General features: G+C 41.1%; 1 protein-coding gene across 6 annotated transcripts in view; it reads left to right on the top strand.

Annotated features, from left to right (window-relative positions):
- Nucleotides 1-892: 892 nt before the first annotated feature.
- Gprin3 (GPRIN family member 3) overlaps nucleotides 893-27,278 on the top strand; it is a 65,715-nt gene continuing 39,329 nt past the window's right edge. For 2 of the 6 annotated variants that reach the window (XR_012435618.1, XM_074041358.1), the window contains exons 1-2: nucleotides 894-1,032; nucleotides 25,550-25,656. The gene's annotated coding sequence lies outside the window, so the exon portion shown is untranslated. Of the gene's footprint in view, nucleotides 1,033-1,075; nucleotides 1,755-5,583; nucleotides 7,751-8,865; nucleotides 24,749-25,549; nucleotides 25,657-27,278 lie in introns of those variants that run through there. The other 4 variants (XR_012435617.1, XM_074041356.1, XM_074041357.1 and 1 more) reach the window with 4 other exon arrangements.

Here is a 27,278-nt window from a genome sequence, read left to right as displayed (position 1 = left end):
ATTAAAGAGCTACATATAAAAACTTTCACACAACACCCACCAACAGATACTCAGTTTCTTTCTTGTACTATTTCACACCTTCTAACCATACCACACATTCATTCAGGGTTGCTCACTCCGCAGAGACAATTTCCAAAGCCCTCCACGCCCATGAAGGGGGGAGGCGTGCTGGGGAGAGACAGGGAAAACCATCACCAAATGCCAACTCCAAAATTTTGCAACACACACTAAAGGTCTCCTGGCTCCCAGAACTTCACTGCACGTGGTCTTATTAGAAACCGGCTACTAGAGTGTAGACTCAGCCAAGGGGTCTGGTGAGCCCACAGGGGGAATCCAGGGTCAGAATTCCTGCTGAGTCGCTCTGGGTCCCCAACCCTCTTCCTTAATGCCCTTCTTAACTTTCCATCTGTCTCTCCTTGCAGCACCAGCACAACCTGCCATCTCCTGCCGGGCTCCCTGGCGAAGCGCGCAGCGGCCACCGCAGCAACACCTCCCCCCTCTACCCACTCCCCCCCCCCGCGCCAGGTTTCGGTAGGAGAGGGGGCTGGGGGGTGGTGCGGGGCGGAGCTCAGTTTGCGCTCCGCAGCTGCAGCAGCTGCTGCCTGCGAGTGAGGCTGCAGCGCCTTGCTCTGCAGCACCAGACTGACAGACGGACCGACCCTGGGCCTAACCGATCGACAGTCCAGGCGGGCACGCGAGCTCCCACCTTCACTTTGGCTCAGCGCCCACGGCGGCGGCGGCGGGGACGGCAACAGCGACAGCGACCGAGGTTTCAGCCCGGCGGAGGGGGCTGTCCCCTCCCCGTGGTCTCCGCCCCGCTCCAGCGCGCCGCCTCAGCTCTTTGCATAGTAATTTCAGTTCCTGATCGCACTGGACTGGCTCAGGGACCCGGCTGGAAAGGACCACAGATCGCCGGCCAGCGGGAGCCAGCCGTGTGGCACCGAGAGCCTGGACTTGGGATATGCGACGGGAAGCCCCAGCCACAGCGCAATCAGTGGCCCCGCGGTACTGGGCAGAGCCGGGCCAGAGCAGGTAAGCGACCTCTGCCCACCCCGCGCCACCTCTGCCCGGTGACCAACCCCTGGGACAGGAGCCGGGCCGGGTACCCCGAACTAAGGGGGGAGGGGTTCGGTCCCACATTTTGCTAGGGGATCTTTTGCCTGTTGCTCTAGTCCCCATCCCATCCTGAGCCCCTGGAGGGGCTGTCTGCCTGGCAGGTGATGCATTTCTCTGCAAGGTCATTGCTCCCTTACGTCTGTCTTTGAAGGTACAAGGGAACAGACGCCTGCAGTTCTTGAGCTCGGAGATTTGTAATCCGTGGGTTCTGTACACTGAGAATATCCGAAGAGGGGCGTGTGTGTGTGTGTGTGTGTGTGGCGTTTTTCTCATTTCCTATGCTTTTCAAGTGAAAACACTTGTCATCCATACTAAATATGCATTTCCATATGTGTATGTGTATCCATATACATTTGCATATATGTGTGTATATATAGAAGAGGAAGGGGGGCAGAGGTTGGTAAAGGGAAATCATTATAGAGACCTGTTCAGTATCTAGAGGTGAACTTTGGAACCACATCAAGTAGAGACTAGAGGTAATAAACACTCCCAGAGAAGCAGATTTTAGAAAATATCTGAAGAAAACTGCCATCCAGTGCACACAGCAGATCTTCAATGCTACCCCGGCAGAGGGAAAGATGTAGGCAAAATTTCAGACGCCACACCACAATGGACAGCCAAAGAAGGAAGCAGGAGAGGTACTGGGAAGTGAATTTGGGGTGGTAGGAAGACAAGAAATGCAGGTTAAGTTTCAAAAGCCTTGGGATGGAGGGGGAGTGTTGGGAGAAATCTCTGCTTGGGAGCTTGGGATGTAGGCAGTTCAAGGTTAAGATGATATGAAGGTTCAGAAAGCAGCAGAGGAGGTGGGGGAAAGGCAAGGGCTTGGAGGGGGAAGGGAGAAGCCAAGCTTTGGGTAGCCACTCAAGTAGCAGCCACCTTTTACTAAGGTATCTTCTTCCTGTTAAAGCTGTGTTTGTATATGCTCCATCTAAATATTTTTCCCAACACTTTTGTTAAAGATCCATTGGTCCATGTTTTCATTTTATTTTTGCAAGGAATCTGGGTCATGGTGGGACTGGAAGAAACTGAAGTGTTTACAACACCAGAAAGATTTGGAGAGGGAGTTGATTAAGGCTCAGCCTCATGAAATATTTACACACCTCTTGCGTGGGCTTTTGTTTGCTCCCTTTGGTGCTGCTGCATATTTTACTTTGATAATGCTTAGAGTATACTTCTCCAAAATGTGCTTATTTTCCAGTTAAAACTATTCTTTCTTTTCTATTGTGTTCACCATTGGCCTGCCCTGAGTAACAATTGTGGAAATAAAGATACATGAGTCACAGCACAAAGAAGAAAATCTGTTACTGCTAGCCTCAAATGGCCAGAGTTTGCATTAGAGAATCTTTTATGGACATAGCATCACAAAAGAACATTTTCATTCAAGTGTGTGTGTGTGTGTGTGTGTGTGTGTGTGTGTGTGTGTGTGTCTGTGTGTGTGTGTGTGCGTGTTCAGTGGGAGGCTGCATTGTTGATTCATAAACAGGGCGATAAAGTAGTAATTGCTATCACAGGTCTAGATTTATATCATTGAAATTTATTTTGGAAACAGAGCAGAGGAACTCATGGGGACACATGCAAAGTGTGTTGTGGTGTAGTAAGTCTTTATCTAATCACTACCTAGACTGTTAGAAAACCATTAGGACAAAAACCATGAGCCTCACATAGACAACTGGAGCTGGTATGAATCAGACCAGTCTCAGCTGGAGAGAAGGGAGACTCCAGCAAGCTGTTTTGAAATTGCCTCAAAAGACTTCCCTAAAACACTTATTTGTTCCTGCAATATTTTCTTGATTATGCTTCAGATATACTTGAAAGAATGTATTTAGATACAGCTATCCCTCACTGTTTGCACTTCCAGTCACAAAATCTGCAGCCTACAGGGAGGCACTAAAATATCAGTGGTAGAATCACAAAATTGTAAAATGCTGGCCTCAGACAGGGGAGCTCTCAGCTTGTACCAGGGCTCTTTCAGCAACAGCTGCTTCTGAGTTTATGCACTCATTCATTCAGGCAGTCAGTTACTTGTTCATTCATGCATCCAGCATGTATTTTTCTTGAACTAGATGTGGTCCTTGACCGTGAAATAGAAGAATAAACAAGAGAACACAGTCTCAGCCTACAAAACTTAAGGGGGAGACTGAGATGGCAGCTAAGGAAGTGCTATAGTGAGGGGCTAGGTGTCAAGGGAAAGAGAACAAGGATTTGAAGAATGAGAGGAACTCACCCAGCAAAGAAGAGAGAGAAGGACCGTCCTGGTATAGGAACCAAAATATGCAGAGGCCCAGGGAATCACTAGTGTGAACACAGAAAGGTGGAAAGATGGAGAAAGAGAGGAAGCTGGATCTACTCACAAGCTGAAGTCTGGAAGGGGTACCTTATCTTACTAGGGAACCATTGGATCTTTATAAGCAAGGCAAATAGGTTCATATTCAAATTTATTTCCAAATATCTACAAACCACTTAGCTTAGTTGAAAATTATCTGCTTAGATGAGAGAAAGGTCCTTAAGTAAGTCATCCTCTCTGTGCCTCAATTACTTCAGCCATGAAATGTCTACCACCTACTTTACATATGGAGAAAGCAAAGAGAGAATGAGGGAGTTGAAATTTGACTTTGATAGAAATTAGTTCTAGAAATTTTTCATGTTTTTTGGAGACAGGTTCTTTCTTTGTAGCCCAGGCTGGTCTCAAACTTGAGATCATTCCACAGCCTCAGTGTCCCTAGTGCTGGGATTATAGACATGTGCTATTATGCTCTGCTAGGATATCTTGTTCTTAGGATAGCAGTGCTCAGGGGAAAAGGATGGAAAATAGTGACTATACCAAGCTTTTAAATGCCCCAGACGACTCTAGAACACAAACACTTGATGGTATGAGAAACTGAATAAATAAATAATTATCTCTGGAACAGTAAAGAGTCCAAAGGACCCCTATAGTTTCTGAATGATTTTTAAGTGAGAGAAATCAAAGTTACATCAATCCTATAGCTTTCTACCACTTGAGGCCCACCCCCTACTCCTTTCGCTTTTAGTTTGTTTTTCAGGTAGGGCCTCTCACTTTTGTCCAGGTGGACCTCAGACTGCAATCCTCCTACCTCTGCCTGCTGAGTAGCTGTGATTACACCTTGCCTAACCCTGGAAATTTTTGATTGTATATTTTTATGTAGATACATAATGGACTGTAATGTAAAATGTATGCCCTGCTAGAGCCATCAGACTCCAAAAATTCTGAAAGCTAGTGCTTTAAGCAATACAGTGAGGCTCCAGTGTGCTGGGCGTCAACGGTTGATTGAAGAGACCTGATACACAGCATTTTAGTGATATTTTGAGTAGCAGAATTGCCATGCCAAGAAAGTCAAGACTTACGACTTACCAAATGTGTGACAGTGAAGTCAGAGAGCAATGTCCTTGGGGACTGAATCGATCTGAAAGGCTTCAAGAAGACAATGGACCTCGAGCTAGTTTATGAATGACAGCAAGATTTGGGTGGGCAGTGAGGAAGAGCTGGCGATATAAAAGGAGAAAGCAAAGACTGAGGTAGGTAATGGGAAGCATATTTAGAAAAGAAAAATAAATTAATACCAAGTTGGGAGGAAATAATTGCAATGAAATTTCTGTTTAGACTGAAGTGTTATTCAAATTGTTCATTATTTTTAATCAATCTTATTGTGTGTATTTAAAGTAGTGTAAGTTTTTGTGTCCCTTAACGTTACATATGAGATAATTCCTCACCCCACCCCTTCCCCAACTCCACCCCACTCTCCATAAAAAGAGCAGCATCTAGTCATTTAATAAAACTCCTTATTACAATACATTATTGTTCATGTAATCCGCATGTTATCCATTGGATCTTCAGGCTTGTTCATCCTGCATTCCTGCTACATTACAATATCCTTTGACCTGTATCTCCCAATTTCCTCATCCTCCCAAACTTGTTTGGTTCTCTGTTTCTATATGTGCAGCCTTATTTCTAAGTTATTAATTACTTGATATCTAAGATTTATTTTCTTGGTACTGCAATTTTAAGAAAATCTAGTCAGAAGAATGGTCATAACATCCTAAATTTAACATTTCCTGCCATCCTTTTCTTGCTTTTGCAATCATTTGCTGTTTGGGCCAGGATTCTGTTGAATGTGACAGGATACACCACAGAGCAGCAAGACTATTTTGTTTCTCAGAACACGACTTCAGTTCCTGACACAGAGGGGCCAGGCAATCAGGTGCTTGTCTTAAGTTTAGCAAACCTATCCTTTTCTACAAGCTCCTCTCAGAAGGAAAGTCCCACATGAGGCACCAACCACCCTCTGAAAATGAACCAAATTTCTTGGCAGCCATGAGCCCCAGAAAGAAGGGCAGACCCTGCCATATTTTACTTCTGTCAGTTGACCAATGACTTGTCCATCGTCTAAGTTAAATTTTTAAATACTTTTCTGTACATTTCTGAAATTAAGATGCTGTGTTTTGCTGTAGGTAGCCTCATGATTATTTTACGAAGACAAAGTCAGAGAAGAAAGTCTGTATGATGCTGAAAAGTCCTTTCACTGTCTTCCAGCTCTTGTTGTCTTTCCTCTGGAATAAAACAATGCTGTAATGTTGATACCCTTTTGAATAAAGCTATACCTTTCATCAGAAGAACAGTACCAGTTAAAATAGACTCATCAGCTTGAATGTGTTAACTTGGAATCAAGTCAAATATGGAAATTTACTTTCTTTTCCTATAAAGATGTCCTGGACTTTTATCTCTCATCTTCCTTTTCTATATCAGAGTGTTTAGATTAGTGATAAACTAACTTTTTTGCATAAGAGTCAGGTTTTGAATAATAAAAATATTTAGAGCTTGCAATTGAATTGAAAAGAAATTTATTGAATTTCACACACACACACACACACACACACACACACACACATCTACGTAAAGCTATAGAAATATACCCTTACAATTTAAATTACTTACAGCCTTGAATACCAGTGTGAAATTGTTCGGTTTTTTGACTGGGCATGTTGGAGGTAGCAACACAGTGACAGCTTCTAATTTTTCATGCCAGTAATTAGATTGTTGGCTTTATTTTGAAGCTAGAAGCATAATTTGAAGCCAAATTATTACCAGGCAGTAGTAACTGACCCATGGCCAGAAGGTTAAATTCAATGACCTCTTGAATACAAACCCAAATCTGAATCAGGAGGTGGGGTTTAGCATTCTGTGGTTTTTTTTAAAGGTTCCCAAAGGATTCTGATAGCCAGATTTAGACACCATCATATATAGTCCTTTATTTAGAAGGAAATAAAATGGTTTCAGATGAGTCCCTAGGAAGCTAATAACTTATCCTAAATCATTGTTCGAGCAGGGACTGGCATCCCAAACTGCTCTTGCTGAGTCTCCACTGATACTCTGATGGAGAAGGACAATGTCAGAGTCCCCTTGGTAGGGGTGGGAGAGAATCAGATCACGTATGCATGCTCTCCTCCAACACTGAGAGTCACAGGGCAATGTCATTTCAAAATGACAATGCATGAGTTCCATTTCCATCTGGAGGGTCCAAGGTGACAGAAATACTGTGAGGATCAGCTGGGTGATCTGAAGCGAGACAGATTCTTGGAGGCACATGCCAGGTTCCATTTCAAATTTTATTTTTGGATGCTGAACAGAGTGAATATCCTAGTCATAACTGGGAAGATTAGTTTAGGATTCTCAGGTTTTAGTCTTGATTAGTTTAGTCTTGATTCTCTGCAAAACCAAGAAAACTCTGAAGAAACAAAAAAAAAGGAAAGAACAAAACCTAGAGGCTGGAGAATAAAAACCTACAAAGTCACAGGCGTCTCCTGGGACCTCAGTGCTGTTGCTAATTCAGTAATGGACAGCTGGACAGAGCTCTCCAAGCCTCCCTAAAAAATCACAGTTGCATCTAGTCACTTTCTGATGGAAAAAGAAGAGTTGCAGAGTACGGAGTACCCTTTTTTTAACAATGAATTGCAAGTAGCCCACCCAAAGTTGGCCACCTGGTTTATGGGGAATAATCAGACACTTTACAGTAATGGATTCTTGGGTGTTTTTCAGGGATATTGATTTCTAAATAGCCTAAAATTAAAAAGCAAATGGTGTCCATGGGAAATGTTCTTCTTTCTTTAGAATGTACAAAATGAAATGCTTCGGGGTGGGGGAGGGTTGAAGTGTTTGTGTTAACTGTATTTTCTGACTAGTAAGAGCATCTTTGTGTTTCAATTCTTTTTAACTTTTTTTTCTAAAATACACTAGGCTATATGTTCATCTGCCTTAGTAAGTACAATATGCCAAATGTTACCAAGATTCAGAATTTTGTATTGTCTCCAGGGTTGTTTTATTTTTTTTTTTAATTATAGCTTTGTAGGAGAGAGATAGTAAATATAATATAGAAAGGTGTTTTTGTTTGTTTTTCTTTAGTTTTGGTCTGTGATATGGATGTGTTTTCCCATAATGTACATTTTTAATTGCTCAAACATGCAAAAGATACTTGGTTCATTGTAGGGTTCACTTTGAATTTGGTCTTTGCTTTTGCCATTGCATAACATCATTTTGAAATACTCCTTTCCTCATTTTCCCTTGAGTTTCTCGAGCCACTCCAAAGATGACTGAGAACTCCATTACTTCAGCCAATCCTCTGTGAGTCTTAAGACTTAGGAATAAAACTTTTACATATTGTATGAACTTTTTATTTATATTCACTTGGTTGTATTGTTCTTTAAGCATGCCTTTCTTTAAATTTTTCTGTAAATTATTTCTTCTTCAAAAATGGAGCAACTACCATTTTAATTGCTAATAAGAATTTTAATCAGCACTAAGGTTGGTAAATGAAAGCACATTTTCACTTGCATCCTTGGATGAATACAAATGGTTTATGACAAGTGGGTGTGGAGGGTTGTTCTTGTTTCCACATTGAACATGTTTTGAAAGCAGTCAGAGAGCAGAAACTGTCAAGATCACGTCAAGGGCTGAGCTCTGTTTAATGGGGTGAAAATGCCTTTGCACTTCCATTTCACGTGGGGCATGATTTCTTGTCTATACATCAAGATTCTCAGAAGAGAAGAAAGCTATGCCACAAGTATCTGAGAAACCTCGTGCTCTTCAGTTCCCTGTCTGGGCCTCAGGTTTAGAGATGTCTGTACTAGCTCAGAAACTGAAAACAGCAGTCTGAGAGCCCAGCCTGCAGGTATTTGCTTTTAATTGAACCAATGTTAAAATCAGAAGATCTAGTATAAGAAATGAAACAGAGGCCCACATTCTCTGAACTGGAACTGAGCAGTAGTATTTTTACCTAGAGTAGTCCCACATTTCCTTACATGTATCCTGACCTTGAGGCTTTGTGTAGGTCATATACTCAATGTTCATTTAATTGTGTTACCTCCATAAAACCCACAGGGATTTAGCTTGTGAAGTGTAGACAGAGTGTTCCCTAGGTACCATCAAGCTGGAAAATTCCATGACTGTACTCATGAAATTGATGAGTCCCTACAAAGCAGAAAGGTAATTGTTCTAAATAGACTTAACTCACATAAACCTTATTAGCCTAAAAAGTTTCTATTATCAAACTACATAGATTCTGCAAAAGTTTAATGAATACAAATTAAGATAACCTGATCTGTTAGTAACAGAGTAGTGGATTTTTTTCATTTGTTTATTTGCTTACTTGCTTTTTAGTACACTACTTGTGGCAAATTAAAGATATTAAGTTTTAATAATAATTTCTTTTTTCTTTACCTTAAAAAAATTTTAAAAAGAGAGACTCGTCTGGAGTAGTATCCACTCATATTCCATTTTGTGGCGATGTCTGGACAACTGAGAAATACTCATCTATCAATGGCCATTGGCTATGTGTGCCACCCTTTCCTGAAGACAAGTCAGATCACTACTACACTGTCTAGCCACTTGACTGTGCAGAGCTGTCTTGTTAATTGGGCTAAGATTGAGGCGACTGTGCCAAGCTTGATTTGTTTGTGTTGCAAATAAAGACAAATGGCTACCTGGGAGAAAGCAAAAGGTAAAACTCAGACTGAGCTCTTCCATAGAGAGAGCTGTCCTACCAGCTCTCAGAAATCTCTTTCTCAACTTCTGCAGCCACTTTCCTTCCTCAGGCACACTTCACTGCATGCCACCCCCACCTCCTGCCTCCTACTTTACTTCTAAAAACATCCTCCCATCTAATTATTAACCTTAAAGTGTTGAGACTTCAGCAGCTTCACGCCAAGGAGACAGTGCTGAGAATAGTATCACTTGAAGCTACCAGAGGACACAGTACTGTATCAACTCTGTGCTTTCTCTAGAAAGTGCCATTTCTTCATAGAATGACAAATGTTTTAAGTATTAGGCATCATGTCCCCCCTGAGATATATTGATAATATAAAGATGATGTGTATTAAAATTGTTTAGGGATAAAATCGGTTTTTTCTTTGTGGTTTTTAAATATGCAAATTTAGTTATAGCAAAACTTCTATACTTTTATGGAGAAACTAATCTCCAGTTCCCTTGGTGGCTATTTGATGCTCAAAATTGCAATGATGGGCTTTTTAAAAGATCAATCCTTGGGGTTTGTGGCTTTTGAGTGGAGGATCTGAGTCTTAGGGTTAGACTGGACTGAAGGTGTGTCAACTTTACAAATGAAAGAAAAATATTCCTCAAGTGGAAATAAGGATTTATTCAGGAGATGAGGTGGAAAGTGTGAAATGGGGCTGTGGAAGGCCCTGATTTAAGGAAGCTAGATTCCTTGGATCATTAATAAATCTGTACTGAGCACTTGCCATAAATGTTAAACTTTGTGCTATTTACTAGAGATTAAAAGTTGAACAAAACAATCTAAACTCTTAAATAATCCCCAGACTACTGGAATAAAGTTATTAATAACTATGGTTCAGCAAGTTCTAGTAGGCTATTTTTCTGGTCAGGATCCCAGGAATTCCCCTAGTAGGTAACAACAGTGTCCCTCCTCTGTCCCAGGGGACCCAACCCAGGTCCCCTCTGTACCTCTTTCTTCCTTCCTGCAGGCCCCATTAATTCAGCTTAATTTCCGTTCTTTAGTACAGCCTCACCACTGTATGCCACACCTGCCTTGCTTCCTTTCTTCCTAGCAAGGCTTAACCTAAGAGCTAGAAGTCTTTCTCATACTATTCTTAATGCTATAGAAAACAAAAACTTGACACATGTATTCACAGCTTTATTCTGCTAAAAACAACTAAGAGGCAGAGGGTATGAAAAAGACAGGCAGAAAGAAGATGAAGAAATCTGGTACTCGTGGTGTAGTCCACAGACAACAAAGTTTCCTTCTCATGAATATGCCAGAACGCCAAGGAAACTTCACCCCCTTTTTCCCAATTCAAGAAAACTTCAAAATCTGATTATCAAGATTAACATAACTGATGTTAGAGAAAACTCCTTCTGTTACTAAATCATTAGCTGTTACAGTGTTTTATCATGATTCCTAATTGCAGCACTAGTGTGTTTTAGTAACGTTTAAGGGCCACTGACTTAGACAATTGATTAGACCCTCGTAGATCACCTCCACCCTTGGGGGATGATTTTGAATTATTCCAGGTTGCTAAAAATACTCAGCTGATTCTGTAGCTGCTCTTTGAATGCCCACATCCTTTTGTATCTTCTTTTTCCTAAAGAGGTGCTCCTCACTCTTCTGCGGTCCTCCTCTCCAGTGTCATGACACTGGAAGTTCAAGTGGTAGCTCTTGCCTCTGGAATGCCGCAAGTGATTCCTTCTTGCTTATTTACCCCCACTTGGGAGGGGAGCCTTCTTGCTTTGTAGCCCAGAAGGCAGTTGCTTAGAGAAAATAAGAGAAGAGGTGGGGTGCCACAAGTGTAATGAAAGATCAGTTGAACCCATGGGAAAGAAGGGATAAAATGGGGCAAAGGGACCAGTAAGCTAAAAAGAGCCACACAGACACATGGTCATCTTGGTTCTAGGGCATAGGATAGCTCTAAAACTCTGAGCTTTATCCATATACTTTCAAAAAAAAAAATGGTGAAGGAAAGACTGCAAGTCTGTAACTCTTTCAAAACTTCATTCTCAGGCTTCCCTGCCAGTGGATTCCGCTAAGCCCATTTCTCATTTAAACAAATCTATGAGATTTGTACTATTATTTCCTCATCTTAGAGACGAGGAGACAGATTAAAGAGCTTGCCCAAAGTCTCAGAGATGGTCATTGACCAAGCTGTGAAGGAATCCAGAGTCATCCAGCTTCAAATGCCATGGTGCTCCACTAACCTAACCCACAGAACTTTGTCGAGAATCCATGAGTTCAAAGAAATTATTAACACAGAGTCAAAATACAAGGAGTAGGTAGGATTTTAAAGACTACTTTTTCTGTCTTGGATTTCATTTCATGTTACTTTAAATGTAAAAAGCTTCTAAATAAGTCATAAGACTTTTTTTTTTAACAAACAGGGTGGGTTCAAGGACAAGCATTAATTTAAACCTTTCTAAATCATTGCATAGGCAAAAAATTGGCAAACATCAGGTTTTATCCAAACAGCCAGGTGACACATATGTTCAGCAAACAACATTTCTTTGTTTCTCAAAAGCAAAACGAAGTGTATTTCATATAGTCACATGCACAGACACACACACACGTGCACGAACACGTGCACGTGTCTGTGTTTAACTCTCTGGACTTTGGACTTAGAAACTATTTATAGAACTAGTGTTTCCGTGATTGATGCTTTAATCACAGACATTCATTTACTCAGGAAGGTTGAGCAAGTCCTTATGCTAGCTTACAGTGAAATGTTCTAGGTGAAAATTGAAGAGTGAAAGAAAAGGTAATTTATGCACAGGTGGCTCATTTGCAACAAATTCTGTCTTAAAGCTACAGTTCTGATGCATTAGTGTACCTAACAGGAGTACAGCTATAACTGCTTTGAACATGAAAATTTAGTAATTATTTTGAATCATGAAATCTGTCTTTTGTTTTTTTCGTTTTTTAGTAAGAAATTGATTTTTTTTTCTAGTAAAAACAATGGACAGAAGTCATCTATAGGCATTATTCTTATTACTGCACCTTGTCATCATTCTAGAATGTCTTTCACCTTGTGTCCTTTCAAAATTCTGACATTTTGTCCCAGGAAGTGGTAAAGCAGAGGGTACTGCTTTGCAAAGTCAGGAAATTTCCAGCAGGAATCTCTGAGACCATCCTAGGTTAGATACAGATTTACTTGTTATTTTAATTTTTTTGAATTTACTGTAATATTGAAAATGTGCTCAGAATAAATTTTTAAAGTACATTTTAAAAAAATATGTTCTGCAAAAAATATATAACTATATATCAAACCAGTGGTTTTCACAGATATTGTTTCTTATGACGTGGTTAATATTTTTAACTAGGACACTGGCTAAGGTCAATTTAATAATAAATGATTAGTAAAAAGTAGTTTAAATAAGAAGTACATAAGGCAAGACTCACAGAAGTGGTAGAAAGACGTCAGGACCCAGGAAAGTAGAGCACAAAGTTGTGTCATTGCCCAGGACCAGTCAGGTTCTGTCCAGAACTGAGACCATTGATCCAAAAATCTCTATGATGATTTTAACTCTAATGGCCCCTTCCTTTTTTTTTTTTTTTCACGAGCTCAGGGAGGGGGTGGGTATTTGTTTCAGTTTGGGGCCAATTTTCTAAATCTGAAGTCTCTTTAGCCATTCTTGGATCTTAGACACACTCTTCTGATTTGCCCCCTGTATCACCACCAAGTATACATGCTTTCATTCATTTCTGAGTGAATTTATTAAACAAATGCCCTCTGGGGAGCTCATGTCCTAGGAAAAATTGGGCCTGGAAGACAGTTACAGAGTTCTTCTATATTAAATGAGTACACACATCTGTGTTTCATATTGAGGCTGAAAGTCCTTGAAAACCCTGGGCTTCTGCCATAATCTTTTCTTTGTCCTTCCTGGCTGCTAAGACATCTTCAGTAGAAAGTCCTTTCGTTGATAAAACGTATGATAGAGGCTCACATCACAAATTTTAAACTGTGTCACTGCACATTCTGAATGAGAATATGTGTGAGAACAGACAAAAGGAGTTTCTTCATTTAGTAGCTAGAAACGTCTAATCCTTTGGCAAATTAGGACTTTTGTGATTTAGGGGACAAGGTGATACATTTTCAGTCAGAAATATTTACAAGTCTCAGTCAGTAAGGAATTTGAACACTCATCAGTTTTCTTGGGTTTTTACAAATCAGCTACATGGAGAGAGGACTCCAGTTTCAAAACGACTTAATTGTTGTTTCGTAGAATTTCCCCCTCCCCAAACAAATGGCTAAGGTACGACTATTATTATGACTGTTGTTCTTGGGAACTTGTCCTTCAGAAGCACACTAAATATTTTCAAGCACCTGAATGTAGTTGACTGTAAGTTGTCACAAGCATCTATGTAATGTCAACATAGCTGTTTTCTGCTTGCCAGCAATTCGTGAGTTTTGAATGAGTGCAAAGGATGTAGTTGTGGTTTCCTGCTGGAGTGTCTATGTAACAGTGAGAAAAGTGTGAGAGGGAGCAGTTGGTTGTGGTTGTTTGCTCATGCGTGGCTCTTTTCTGTCTTGTAAAAAACAGGAAGCCAAACTAAGTAAAATTCTTTACTTAGTCCAATTGATAGTCAGTAAGGACTTAGCTGTGTGCCAGGATGGGAGAATGTATACAGAACAAAGAGGCATCCTTGCCTTCAAGAACCACAAAATCTTAAGAAATTAAGTAAAATATTAAGAATTTATAAGCATAGAAGTGGAAGCTCTTGTGGCAGTATTTATTTCCTCTCAATGCACAGTCATTGTGATAAAAATGGATTCATTGAAACTGTTTTTAATTTTTAATGTTTATATTTTATCATGAATAGACATGATTTCCCAAGTGAAATAACATAAGAAGAGCATGTGAACTCAAGTAGTTTTTAACTCCAGTCACTGGACCAAAGTTCAAATTAGTTTGAGATCTTTTCTCTGCTCTCTGATCATGACCCTAACTCTTGATTCCCCAACCCATTACTTTGGAAGGAAACTGGGCAAAAGAGCACATTTCAAGACCTTATCTCAAAAACAAGGTGAAATAAAATGATATTCTTAAGCTTAATAAATTAGTACTATTTCACATTACTTTTTTTTTGTAGTACTGGGAACTGAACCCAGGTCCGCTCTACCACTTGAGGTGTGCTCTCAGCCCTCTTGTTTTTGAGATAGGTCTCCCGAACTTTCCCCAGTCTCTCCATCCTTCTACTCTACCTCCTGAATAGCTAGGACTGTAGGGGCGCATACCACACCCAGCTACCATAAGTTTTGAAAAGGCATTCACAAAAGAATACTTGTAACCAAGTACCTATTCTGAAAAGAAAGATCTAGTAAAAATCACTGTCACTTAAGGAAACATCTACCTATTATTTGTGGTGATGTGTGTTATAAATTTTAAGCCTTACACAATTGTGGGAGCTCTTCAGTTGCTTTTGCATCCAGTGTTGGACCTGATGACAACATAGGTTAGTACAGCCAGTCGAGAATCGAATAGAGAATCCTTCTATTGCCTTCTACTGACTCATGCAATTTTCTTCCATACACAACAGTAAAGGGCTGGTTTACTTCCATTCAAAAACTGAAGTTTCTGAAGGAGTAGCAACAAAGAAGTTCCAAGACTGATGTCATGTAAGCCACTGAGATCATCTCTTCAAAGTATGTTTCATCCTGCAGTATAAAGTTAGTGAGATCAACTAAGCACCTTTTCAGTGAGGTGGTGATCCCCACACTTCCTCCCACAATGGATTCCAAATTCCATGTCTTTAGATTTCCTTAAGTGCTGCAGAAGATTCATGTAATAAAATGTTACAGAGTGAAAGCTCAGAGAAGCTGCCTTCCCAGCATTTCTTCTATTTTGTTGTTGCTTTGTTTTGAGATTGTTGCTTATAAGTATGGATGCATTAGTGTTGTATGAAGAGACAAACTTAGCAAGGATGGAGGTTTTCATTCTGTCAGATGCTAATGCCAGGATTCCTACAATGAACATAAGGCCTTCCTGTGTATCTTCTGGAAGTCTTTGCATTTTCAAGATTCTTTGAGTCTTCATGGGTAGCTTTCAATCTCTTCTTTTTTTGCCACAAACTATTTGATGGGTGATGTTCTATAGGACAAGTACCCCTGTAATTCCAACTTCTTCTCTCCTACATAAACAGCACATTGAAATACAAGAGCTCTAGTTAGTAAAATAATTAAGTAAATAATCCATAATCTCTTACCTAAGTACTGATAAGAAAAAACCACTTGAATCTATCAGTCAGATATTTCACCATCCCAACAAAATTATCCAATTCATCCCTTGCTAAAATAAGAAAACAAAAATCTATTGTATAGCCAAATACACACAAAAGCAAATGGAAATGGAAAATTCCATAAAAAGGTAGGAAGTGCATAGTTTTATTAAAATTCCTTTGGTATTCCAAAATAAGTAAAATTAGGCAATACTAGATTAGGGTTTAGATGTTACCGAATGTGTTGGTCTAATTTGATCACATAAAGACATTTAAGTAGCATGTGTCATTAGCCTAATTGCTGCAAATCCCTGCACTTGGGGTAGGTGGCAAAACATCAACTATACGAAGACGACTAAGACTTGTTCCTTACTCACAAAACAATCTGTAGTCTAATGAAAGAAATAATACAAGGAACAGAAGATTGGGAAGTACTGAGTGTAGAAAGATTATGGTTCTAGAAAAACGAAGTTTTAAAATTCCATCCTACACTACACGTTTAGAATAGCAAAGAGAAAAACAAACCTGACAATACCAGGTCCACACTTGTATTCACAAGGATGTGAAGCAACAGGAACTCTCCGATGCTGCTGGTGGAGATGCGGAGGTAATAGGACTTCAGATGCACCTGGATTTATGATGGAATTATGTCCTGAGAAGCCCATTATAACCTGAAAAGATCATTAAGTTGAAATGTGTTTAACACACCTAACCTACTGACCCACACCCCAAAGTTTCACAGTACAGCACATTGTCGTGATCCTTGTTGTTTACCCTTGGGATCGTAGCTGGCTAGAAGCTATGGCTAAGTGGGAAAAGATTAAACTTCAGTACTTGAAATACAGTTTCTACTGAATGTGTATTGCTTCTAGACCAGCAGCAAAGTCAAGCAATTTTAAATCAAAGACAATGTGTGTTCTGTATTTTCACACACACACACGAGTAAACATGACTATAGGTAAATCGTTTTAATTCTTGAAAAGGATTCCATGTTAGAAGTATGATCCAGAGTATGGCACCCTCCTAGTTCCAAAAGCCATATGAAGAAGCTTCTCATCGGATCCTTGTTTAAGTGGATTGACGCAAATGTCACAGGACCTAACAATTCATTGCCTAAAATAGTGCCATGCTAGCCAGTTGATTGAGCATGGGAGTGTGTCCTCTACTGCTGTGTGTGACTGGGAACTGCTGCTCCTCAACAGATTTATATGCACAGACTCTGAACAAAATTATTTATTCAAATATTGCTTATTTAGGTGTTATTATATAAGAAATACTATGTTACATGCTGTGATAGCTAAATATTGAGCTAGTCGGGTCCCTATCAAAAACCAATGGGGCTTGTAACCTAGCATGAGAGGTAAGACATCTGCCTCAATAACTGTAATTCAATCAGATTGTGGCAAAGCCTGTAATAGAGGTTTCTTCACTGCATTAAGAAGGGAGAGGAGGAAGTCATCGCTTCCTGCCAGGGATATCAGGAAAGGCTTATTTTGTGGAGAGTGTGGCATTTGTCCAGAAACCAGATTCCAGTAGATTTTAAGCTCTTTGAAAAATGGATTCTTTCTGCCTTTTACACTGCTTCCCTCCACACATAGCCAGTCCCCAGTATACTATGGAGACACCAGTACTTTGGAATTAATTAAAGAAAAGTCAAGACAACTTGTTCAAAGGCTAAGAACACACTCACAAGGTTCTTTGCCTGAGCGTGGGGAGGGGGTGTTCAAACCAAACTTCGAATACATTTGAAAAACTGGAAGTAGTTCAGTTTGGTTGGAGTATAGGGAGATTAAAGGAAGTAACATTTTAAAGTTGTGCTGGGGACAAACTGGGGAGTACCAGGAATTTGAGCCTTCTCTAGAATAAAGAGCCACTGAAAGATTTTAAGCCTGGTGATTGATCAGGTCTGTGGTTTGTGGTTTTTTTTTTTTTTTTGAAGTACTAAGATTTGAACTCAGGGCCTTGGGCTTAATTAGGCAAGTACTCTGCCACTTGAGCCACACCTCCAGCCATGTTTTGCTATAGTTATTTTTCAGATAGAGACTCACATTTTTGCCCAGGGCCAACCTCATACCACAATCCTCCTGCCTATGCTCTTGTGTTAGCTGGAATTACAGGTGTGTACCGCCATATTTGGTCCAGATCTGTGTTTTAAAATGATGTCATTTCACAGTAACTATGAGACAGTGACTATTATCAATGATATAAGCTGTACTGGGCAAAGTAGAAAGACTGTGTCTGAGGCAACAGCACCTCAAGTGTCACTTGGGGTTGGCAGTTGTTGGAGTATGGTTACGGGAGCACAGAAACCAGAAGAGCTGAGATTAAGCTCTTAAATTGCTTCTAAATTGTGCACACGTAAGTTTCTGAAGGCCCAATTTTTGGTGTCTATGAGGTTAACATGGAAATCATAAGAAATAATATCTGTGGGGAGTATTGTATATTCCCAAGAGTTATATCAATGTATTGTTATTTGAGTCTCAACTATTGGAAAGAAATTTGCAAATAGTTCTGGCAGAGATTTCTGACAGAAATTGGTGACTGTGTAATGAGAGGGAGGAAAGGACCAAAGCTGTCAAAATGACCAAAATACTGACCAGGAGAATGGTGGTGCCATTACCAGAAAGACAGACGTCAAGAGGGAAAGTTCACGTTGGTGGAATAATGATGAAATCAGAGCTGGGTCTGGGACACTGACCTGATATGCTGATCAGCCAGTGGACCACACTTAGAGAATGGGAAGGACTGTCAACATGAAGCAGAGGGAGAGGCCAGGAAATGCACCCAAGACCCAGCCCTTTAAGACATCATCAAAGAGATTACAAGGACAGCAGCAAGGAGTTCTGAAAAAGAAAATTCTTAGTAAAACCTGTATTTAGGAGCCAGAGAAGAAAGACATTCAGGCTAAACCCACAAATAGGCCAACTGAAAGTAGGAAGGAAAGTTGACAAAGAGGAATATCAGGAAGAAGGCTAGGTGTGGTAACTCAGCTACTTAGGAGGTAAACATCAGGAGGATCACCGTCCAGCCAATGCAAAAAGATATTGAGGCCCCATCTCAATGACACCAAGCCCAGTGTGGTGGTTCATATCTACAATCCCAGCTACTTGGGAGGCAGAAGGACATGGATGCAGTGTGAAGCCAGCCTGGTCCAAAAAGTGTGAGACCATATTCAAAAAATGACTAAAGCAAAAAGAGCTGAGTGTGAGTGTCTGCCTAACAAGCTCAAGGCCCTGAGTTCAAAACCTAGTTCCACCAGAAAAGAAAATATCAGAGAGGTGACCAGTGATGAAAATGATGGCAGGAGATCAATGTAGACAAGGAACAATGCTCTGTTTCCCCATCTTTTTTTTTTTTTTTTGGCAGCACTAGGGTTTGAACTCAGGGCTTCCACTAGGGTTTGAACTCAGGGCTTCACACTTGCTCGGCAGGTGCTCTACCACTTCAGCCACTCCATCAGCCCTTTTTTGGGTTGGGTATTTTTCGAGCTAGGGTCTCACGAACTATTTGCATGGGCTGGCTTCATCAGAGGCAGCCTTCCTGATCTTTGCCTCTTAATTACAGGCATAAGCCACCAATACCCAGCATTGTTTCCCCATCTTAATTTTGAAAAACCAACACCTGCTTATGGGCTTGCTGTGGAGAGAAAGCAAGAGGCAGTGCTGAGTGCAAAGGCTCACACACAGTAGGTCTAGAGTAGGAACTGTTCTTGGTACCATACATTCTCATTTGCACCATCCGTTAGGGATTTTCTAAATGCAAACCAGACCTAGTGAGGGTTATATGAGATACTGCCTTTTAAAAAATAAATCATAGGCTAATTCACTGCATAATCACATCTCCTGACCTTTAAAGGGTAAAATGCTTCTTCCCTGGTTTAGAAGAGGTACACTCTGTTCTGACAAGAGCGTATTGTTTTGTGGTAGCTCTCATGAGGGTTCCCTGCACAGAAAAACAAATTTCCCACATCCAGGCTGAAGTTGAACCCCATCAAGGTAAGCAGGACGAAAACAACTTGCTCATCAGCTTCCTTCTGCTCATTAGCAAGTGGCATCTTTCAAAAGCTGAGTTTTAGGTCTGAAGGTGGTTTTAAGGTGCATTTATGAGGTTGGGTGCAGTAGCTCACACCTCAGATACTCAGGAGGCAGAGATTGGAAGGGTCCCCATTCCAGGCCAGCCCCTGCAAACTGTGAGCAAGACCACATCTGGAAATCCCAACAAACAATGGGCATGGTGGCCATGGCTCTAATTCTAGTTATGTGGGAGGGAGGAGTAAGAAGATCATGAGTTCAAGGCCAGCCCTGGCAAAGTTAGCAATACCCTATTTGAAGAATAACTAAAGCAGAAAGGGCTCAGAGAATGGCTCAAGTGGTTGAGCATCTACCTAACAGGCTCAAGGCCCCGAGTTCAAACCCCAGCACTGCCAAAAAAAAATGCATCTATGAAAACATAAATTTTGATTCAAAATCATTAGTAAGGAGGAAAAAATTAAACAGAATATGGATGCTATATCCACCTTCACAATTTCTTAAGAATGAGTCGTCAGGCTGCATAGAACACTCATTCAATCTCTTCACACCATATTGATCATTCTTTAATTTTGATTTAAGTTGAGCACCTCTGCCAGTTTGTTTTGCAAAGAGAAAATCTATAAAACACCTCCTTCCAGGGTCATATACCCTACCTCTCTCAAATCAGCCACTTTAAAACTCTTATGTAGTTAAGGAGTCACTGTGAGGAAGCAGAAAAGACTCAAGGCATTGTCAGTTATTCTTGGGCAACCTATGCCATGCATAAAGCAGGGTTTTGTGATCTTTAGGGATATTTGTTCTTGATGCTTCATTATTTTACATGTAAAGTGATTCATCAAAAATTGTAGGCACACCCAAGGTGGGCTGGCAGAGTGGCTCAAGTGGTAGAGTGCTTGCCTAGTAAGCGTGAGGCCCCAAGTTCAAACCTCAGTACCACCAAAAACCAAAAAAAATATAGGCATACCCAAGAAAACCGGTGAAAGCACTTTTGTCAACATTTGATGTTTTTGTTGGCCTGACACTAAAAGTGGAGCAAATTTTCTTTTACATTTTCAGAAGGAAGGGATGGAAATCAAGATTATTATGGCATGAGCCTATGGGTCTTCTTAATCTTAAGATTTATTTATTATGGCTGCTCTAATAGTTACAAATACTTCTAAACACACTTTTTGCTTTCATTCCACCTTTTATTCAATGGAATCACTCATTTTTTCACTCACTTCAAGGCACAGAGCTTTGAAATAATTCCTGAATTAAATCCATGTTCTTAACCTGGCATTGAAGTCTATCCATAATAAACTTGGGCCTAAAACCATGTTTCCCTGCAAGAATCGGAACTCTCACCCACCCACACCCCACACAGCTCCTTTCCTGCACAGGCTCAACTAGTTCCAGGTGTTACCTGCCCATGGGAGGTGTTGCAGGCCGGGGTCGAGGGTCCTTACCTTCACAGGCTGGGGAACTGGCTCGTGAGGCAGCTGAATGGTGGGCCAAAGCCGGTGATAAAGTGGGATTTATTAGAGAGAAAGGAAAGGCTACAGGTAGACAAGTGCCGTGGAACCTGGAAACTGGTAACTCGCTGCTTAGGTAAAGGCTGGGGCTTTTTAAGGATGCTTTAACTCTGGGTTAGGATATCAGCTAGGTGGGTTTCTCCTATTTGGCATGTATTTGCATGAGGGCCCCCTTAGATGAGCTTGTCTGTTTGCCCCTTATTGAGGGGGAACATTAAGAGAATTTTGTTTATCCGTCCGGTGGCAGATTTGTGGGACCCTGTTTCTCCTCTTCAGGGTGAGGAATGCAGGTTTATAACTCCCTCTCAGGGTGCAGGGCTCATGGGGGCTGTCCATGGGGGATGGGCTACTTACTCATCTGCCTTTGTTATCCAGACCCAACACAGGCAATGATGGACCACAATGCACCACAGTAAGTGGGGACCTTTTTGTCTTTACTCTTTGCTTAGGCTGTCTCTCTGCCTAAAGGCTCTGCTTTTAAAACCCAGCTCAAACCTTGAACTCATGCTAGGAAATAACAGAGTTCAGTTTAGTTTAGATGGATCAACCACAGGAAGCTCACCTCTACAACATACAACCTCAAAATTCCAATGGCAGAAAGAAATCAGTATATATATATATATATATATAGAGAGAGAGAGAGAGAGAGAGAGAGTTTTAAATTCATTTTTAATTTTTTCTTGGTAGCCCTGAGGTTTGAACTCAGGACTTTGTGTTTATTAGGGAGGTGCTGTACTGCTTGAGCCAGTCTGCCAGCCCTTTTTGCTCTGGTTATTTTGGAGATAGGCTCCTGCTTTGCCCAGACCAGTCTGTACCATAATCCTCCTACTTTTTGCTTCCTGCTGTTGCTGGGATGACAGATATGAGACCACTTTTTTTCCACTGAGATGGATTCTCACTGACTTTTTTCCCAAGTTGACCTGGAACCGTATCCTCCCCATCTCATCCTTCCTAGTAGCTAGGATTACAGGCATAAGCCACCAGAGCCTGGTTGGTTTTTGTTGGTGGTGGTGGTGGTGGTTTTTGTGTTTTCTTTTCAGTGCTGAGGATCAAACCCAGGGCCTCCTGCATGCTAGACCAGTGCTCTATCACTGAGCTACATCCCCAGGCCCTATTAGTACGTTTAAAAATCTTAAGGAGTGCCTTCTTGAAAAAGCCATTAAGAGCACCCTACTGTTAATTAGAATGGCAGCTCCTGTGCTCCTGAGCCCTTTCCTCTACATGTCCAATAATTAGAGTTATATATTTATGGGACAGCTTCTTTAAAATGCTCAATTTTGGAAGGCAGCAAACAGACTTTATATATCTTTATGTATCTATGTAGACTCCCCAAAGAACTTAGCACAATGCCTAACATATGCTTACTGAATTTAGCTCAATTTTTCATTGAAGTCGGCAGTGAATTCTTCAATATTCTGAGGCTGGAATAGTCCATTCTTAAAAAAAATAATTTTCCTTGTATTTTCATGGTAATACTTCTAAATCCTTATAAGATTAACAGTTGTTGTTTTTAAGTGTCTTGATATTGTCATTGTATTAAGTAAAAAAAAATTTTCCCTGTCAGTACTCATTTTTGCTATTTTTGCTTTCTATTCATTCTGAAAGTCAAGAGGTTTCTGGAACTTGTGAGAAGGAATAGAAGAAAAATAAGAAATTAATGTGCAAGCAGAGACACACATAGGGAATGGGAATTTTAAAGCTAGAGTCACAGCTTAAATAACATGAAGAAAAAAGGACAATAGAACTGTTGGATTTTTAAAGTAAGCTTTGAGTGTGAAGAGAAGTGTCTCAGGTAAAAAGAACATATGTCTGTGGTGATAAAACCAGATGCAAAAGCTCCCAGGGGAGGCCAACTTGCCTGGGAGGGAAATGAATCCAAAGCTGTTCTGAAGCAGGCCCCAGGCAGAGAAGGAAGAATCAAAACCTGTGCACAAGATTTAAGGGACCATCATTATACAGTGCTTATGATGAATGCCACCCATCTGATCCCATCATCTGTGCAAAGACCATGGTTTTGCTTCATTTCCCTGCTCAGAGAATATAACAACTACTCAAGCATTGCTTTTCTTAATCTTTAAGTGGCTTCTTGATTCACATATATGTACAAATATATGTACACATGTATCCATACATACACATACACGTGTATATATGAGTTCCACAAATAGGAAAACTGTCCAAAAGTTGAAGAAAAGGATAATTTCAGCAAAAGGAAAAAGTCAGAAATCTAAGAGACGATGAACTTGAGCTAGAAAACGATTCCTCTAAGTGAGAAATTAGTATAGCACTTTTTTTAACCTTGAGGATGCGTTAAGCAGTTGGAGCAGTGCAGTTATAGACTTGGGCAAGAGTGGACAGTCTACCAAGCTACTTGTCCGTAATAACTCCCTCCCACACTGGCTCCTCCACCAATTCTGGCACACACAGATTTTCTGTATGTCAGTTTCCCACCAGGACCCATTTCTGCTTGCATCTAGGTGAACAATGAGAAATTTCCTTTAGGAATAATTATGAAGAAAAGAGACAGCATAGTACGATTGAGAGAAGTAAAATGAAGGGCATTTGGATAAAGAAACAGGGAATTAAGATTTTTGCAATGCAGCCTGAAGTTTCCAACACTTTTTCAGAATTAAAGTGCCTTGTTCTAGACTGGAATCCTTGGGCTATTCTGTGATTATGGAGTAGATAGGATGGGAAAGGGGACTGGACAGTACAGTGCGAAGGTTGACCTACCAGTGAGTTTCTGTCAACAAGAAAGCCTGTGTACTACTTGGGAGGTGGAGATCATTTGGATCATGGGTTCAAGGCCAGACCAGGCAAAAAGTTGAAACCCCCATCTCAATCAATAAAAAGTGGGTGCACCTGTCATCCCAGCTCTGCAGGAAGCATAAATTGGAGGATCTCAGTCCAGGCCAGCCCAGGAATAAATCCAAGATCCTATTGAAAAATAATTAAAGCAAAAAGGGCTGGGGACATGGCTCAAAAAAAAAAGAAAGAAAGAAAGCAAAAGTAATTTCATTGCCACTATCACTAATGCAGTCTCTACTGCTCCCACTGGTGTACACCAAGCTCTCTTCCACAACCCTATGAGGAGTCGTTTGGTCCCTGTGTTAGAAGCAAGACAATAAGAAGCTAATTTGCCTGAGGCTGCAGCATGGCCTGTTATACAGAGAAGGTTCTGGAGGGCAACACAGTGCTTCTGAACTGCTAGCAGTTCTCAATGGATCAGGCACGTGTCATGTCAGCCTCCTGCCTCTGCTGTGCTGCTGCATTTGCCTCAGTGGCCTCCTTTCTCCCACCTCCATACCCTCAGCTGGCTAACTCCTCACCCTTTGGGGCTCAGCTCAGCTGTAATCCTCTCAGCACACCTTCCCAGGGCCTTCCCCAGGGTGGGCCTCCTCCCTTAACCTCACAGACTTATGGTGGGCACCCTGTGAGTGCTCTGTCACAGCATTCAGCACACAGGTGAAGCTTCGTGCTCCTCTTGTAATCTTGGATTCTTCCAACTCCACCTCCTTCACATTCTTGGGGCACAGCTGATTTGACCTGTTTCCTATGTATTTCTAGATCCATTCCTTCCTTCCTCTTCCTGTGAACAGCCTCACAGTACCTTCTGCAGTTGCCTTTGGATAGGCGATTCTGCCTCCCAGTCTCCACACTCCCTCCCCACCAGGCCTCAGATAACTGTCCTGCTGGTGACCTGGGCCCACTGTAGTCTCACTTTGTGTCTCCCAATGGCCCCTTCCCTGAACAGATGGCCACCTTGCAGCTGGAGTTCCAGCAACAGCCAACTACCCTTTGTTCCAGCCCCACCCCACCGCACCCTCAACCACCCCTCCCAGCCGGCTGTCTGTACATCTGTTCATGTGTTGTTCATGTGCCCCTGAGTTGCCCTCTCTACCCCATGGCAAACTCCTGCTCATTGCTAAGGCAGCTTTGCTGTCACTTGCTGGCACCCTGTGCCTAACTGCCAAAGGCTGGGGCATTGCACTCCACTTTTCCTCTGTTTCAGCCTCCCCCACCCAGCTGGGAGCCCCTGAAGGTGAGACCTGGTAGATCCCCCCACCAGTGTGTATGCACTGTGTGACCTGCTGGGTACTTAGACCATTCCTGGTGTTTTTGTTTCCCCAGGGTTTGCAGCACTTTCCCACTGGCTCCCTCAAAATCAAGATGGGTCTCTCTTCTCTGTGTTACCAAATCTCAGGCCCTGAAATTGCCTTTCTCCTCTCTCCAGCAGATGGGAGTCTCTGAGGCAGGCACAGCGTCTTAGCTGTCTTTGTGGCTTTTTACAGGTGGGGCATATAGTGTATGTTAAGCAATTTGGGATAGTCCCCAAAGCAGTACATTTCATGTTTGGTACTTAGACTCTTTTCTTAGCTGCCTAAGAGTGAAAAAGAGAAATAATTACGGTACAGGCCCCACTCTTCCTCATCTCACAGCCCTCAATTAAGCAAGCGATTTTACAAGCATCACACTAAAGCCCTGCCAGTTCTGTTATTCACAGGTGATCTTCTTAGGCCCAAGTTCAGGAGGATTGCATTCTTATCACTTTTTTAAATGTACTCTATTACCATGTATGACAAATAATCAAATTAATGAATTCTGAAGAATAGACAGTTCCAGCTTATCGTATCTTTTTTAGAGAATGCCCACTGATTTGTGAGGTCTGTAATGTAAACTCTGAGACTGATTCATAAATCCTGTGACAGCAAAGTGGGGACAGATCAACTCAAGCAATGAAAAGGCAATGTGAGTAAAGAGCTTATACTTCTTTTTTCCTTCTTTTTATTAGCATATATTAATTATACAGAGTAGGGGTTTCATTGTGATGTTTCCATATGTGCATATAATGTACTTTGATCATATGCACCCCCTTTATTACACTTTCTTAACCCCTCCCCCTTTTAACTTTCTTGCAAATTTATTAAAACCTGTTTTTATACTTGAATATAATGTGCTTCAATCATATTTTCCTCATCCCACCCTCTCTTTCCCCCTGTAGTTCCCTCCATAGCCCCCCCATTTCTGTTCCTGTTCTTTTTTTTTTTTTTTCCACCATTTCTTTTTAGATCTAAATCCCACACATGAGAGAAAACTTGTGGCATTTGTCCTTCTGAGTCTGGCTTATTTAGCTTAACATGCAGATCTCCAGTTCTATCCATTTTCCTGCAAATATCAAAATTTCCTTCTTTGTGTCTAAATAATACTCCTTACTGTATATATTCCACATTTTCTTTATGCATTCATCTGTTGATGGATACCTAGGCTAATTCCATAGCTTGGTTATTGTGAACAGTGCTGCAGTAAACATGGGTGTGCAGGTGTCTCTAATGTCTGTTGACTTATTCCTTTGGGAACGTCCAGCAGTGGTATAGCTGGATCATATACTAGTTCTGAGTTTTGAGGAATCTCCATGCTGATTTCCACAGTGATTGCGCTAACTTACCTTCCCACTGTCAGTATGTGAGGATCTAATCCCTCCCCCACACCGCTTTTTCTTGATGATTGCCATTCTGACTGGAGTGAGACTGAATCTCAATGATGTTTGACTTCCTTTACAGCTAACGATGTTGAACACGTATTCATGTACTTACTGGCCATTTGTACCTCTTTTGAGAACTACTTGTTCCATTCATTCGCTCACTTATTAATTGGGTTATTTGTTCTTTTTTGAGCTCTTTATGTATTCTGGATATTGATCCCCTGTCAGATGAATATTTGGCAAAGATTTTCTCCCATTCTGTAGACTCTCTTTACTCTGATAGTTGCTTCCTTTGATGTGCAAAGCCTTTTAATATGCTGCAACTCCTTTTGTCAATTCTTGCTCTTATTTCCTGTGCTGTTAGAGTCCTATTCAGAAAGTCATTGCTTATACCTATGTCTTGAAGTGTTTTCCCTGTGTTTAAGTTGCTTTTTTGTACAGAATAGGAGATGAGGGATCTAGTTTCAGCCTTCTACATGTGGATATCCAGTTTCCCAGCACCATTTGTTGAAGAGGCTGTCTTTTCTCCACTGTATGTTTTTAGCACCTTCGTGGAGAATCAGATGAAAGTGCCTGTACTTCTGACATACAATTTCTTAGGCTACTGTTCTATACACCTTGGATTTCTGTTCTCTTAATGAGCTCTTATAAACCCAAGGACTTATTCCAATAAAGGATCTCTCACTGAAGCAAGTGAGAGATTGCAACTCCTCAGTGGTCAAACTGACAAGACACATTGCACACGTCTCTAACTTCCACTCACATTCTCCTTTACAAGAGACAGTTCTGTTAACTCGCATGGTGTTTACTTTTGGTTCAAACTACTACTCAGAACAGAAAAACAAATTCAAAGGAAGTCATTCCTCAAAATATGATCAGCCCAATTCTA

The sequence above is a fragment of the Castor canadensis genome, chromosome 9 (assembly GCF_047511655.1).
Source record: "Castor canadensis chromosome 9, mCasCan1.hap1v2, whole genome shotgun sequence".
NCBI classification, from domain to species: Eukaryota; Metazoa; Chordata; class Mammalia; order Rodentia; family Castoridae; genus Castor; species Castor canadensis.
Note: the sequence above shows the minus strand (reverse complement) of the source record. Positions and strands in the feature narration are given on the sequence as shown.